We start from the raw sequence: 1,372 nt of genomic DNA on the forward strand, positions 1-1,372 counted from the left end.
GAGAAATCACTCCCCAGTGGGGATGGCCATGCTTCAATCCCTTCTCCTCCATTCTCCTCTCCGGATCTTGGGCACGCACACACACGCGCCAAGCCACCGGGTCCGGGACTCGAACCGCAGTCAGCTACATGGGAGTTCAGCGACAAAGCCATTAAGCTAACTGCTGGTCCCAAGGTACAGTAATTTTAAAGAATACATTTATAGACGTGACACATCCTGTGTATCTCCAGCATGATATTCCAAAGTAAAACTATGTCCATTAATTTAAACACAGGAATACTTATAAAATCATTTAACACAAAAGTAGGGAAGTAAATTAAGCTAAATAACTTTTTCCACTAGATTTCACTATGTTCACTTTTCATATAAACTTGGGTTAGATAATCAGAAGCGAAACCACTACAATCTTAATATTTTTCCTCTAAATTAAAACCAGGGTTGAATCACTATTTTCTGTTTCACGTTAAACATTATTTTACTCAGACATACACAAATCCCTCAATAAAAGAACCATTTTTCGGTTGTTGCTGCTGTATCATATCATTATTATGGTATAAATCTCAGGTTTGGGCAATAAACTAAAATAATTCAATTAAAAGAAAGATTCACAAGTCAGCCTCATAGCCTAGTGGCTAAGGGAGGTGAAAACCACATAACCAACTACTGTTCATATCCTGGTCCAGTGGCTTGAAAAACACACCAGGGGTGGGGCCAGCAGGTGGAATGGTGGTAAAGGTGCTGGACTCCCACGCACCTGACAGCAGTTCCGAGTCCCAGACCTGGCAGCTCACTTTCTCACTCTCCCTCTCTCTTTTCCTCTGGTCAAACTGAATAATAATAATAGTAAACAATTTTTTTTTTGGGGGGGGAGAGATTTTCACTGTAGGGCGCGTGCGCTCGCCAGACAGACAGAGAGAGACATAGAGACAGAAAGCGAGAAATCGCCCTCCAGGGGGGATGGTCACGCCGCAATCCCTTCTCCTCCATTCTCCTCCTGGGATCTTGGGCATGCACGCACACGCGCCCGGCGTGAGTTTTAAGCCACCGGGTCCGGGACACGAACCACGGTCGACTACGTGGGAATCCAGCGACATAGCCATTACGCTAACTGCTGGTTCCCAGTAAACAATTTTTTAAAAGGCGAGAAAAACACACCAGGGGCATGAGTATGTATGCCCAAAATCCTAACAGCATGGCAAAATGGAAAAGAAAGGTTTGCAGTATAACTATACCCCACTGAGGTGGGGAATGCTTCTCCTCTCCCCTTCTGTCTCTCTAAGCGCACACACCCTCTGGCAAAATTTAAAAAGAAAAAAGAAAAGTTCTTCAATGGAGATGTTACTTTCTGAGATTCCCTACACCCTCTGCTTAA

The 1,372-nt window shown here is 44.2% G+C and overlaps 1 protein-coding gene across 3 annotated transcripts in view; it reads right to left on the minus strand.

Annotated features, from left to right (window-relative positions):
- CNOT8 (CCR4-NOT transcription complex subunit 8) overlaps positions 1-1,372 on the minus strand; it is a 37,974-nt gene that overhangs the window by 26,960 nt on the left and 9,642 nt on the right. The gene's annotated exons all lie outside the window — the stretch shown is intronic.

Source organism: Tupaia chinensis, unplaced genomic scaffold (genome assembly GCF_000334495.1).
Source record: "Tupaia chinensis unplaced genomic scaffold, TupChi_1.0 Scaffold143796_1, whole genome shotgun sequence".
NCBI classification, from domain to species: domain Eukaryota; kingdom Metazoa; phylum Chordata; class Mammalia; order Scandentia; family Tupaiidae; genus Tupaia; species Tupaia belangeri.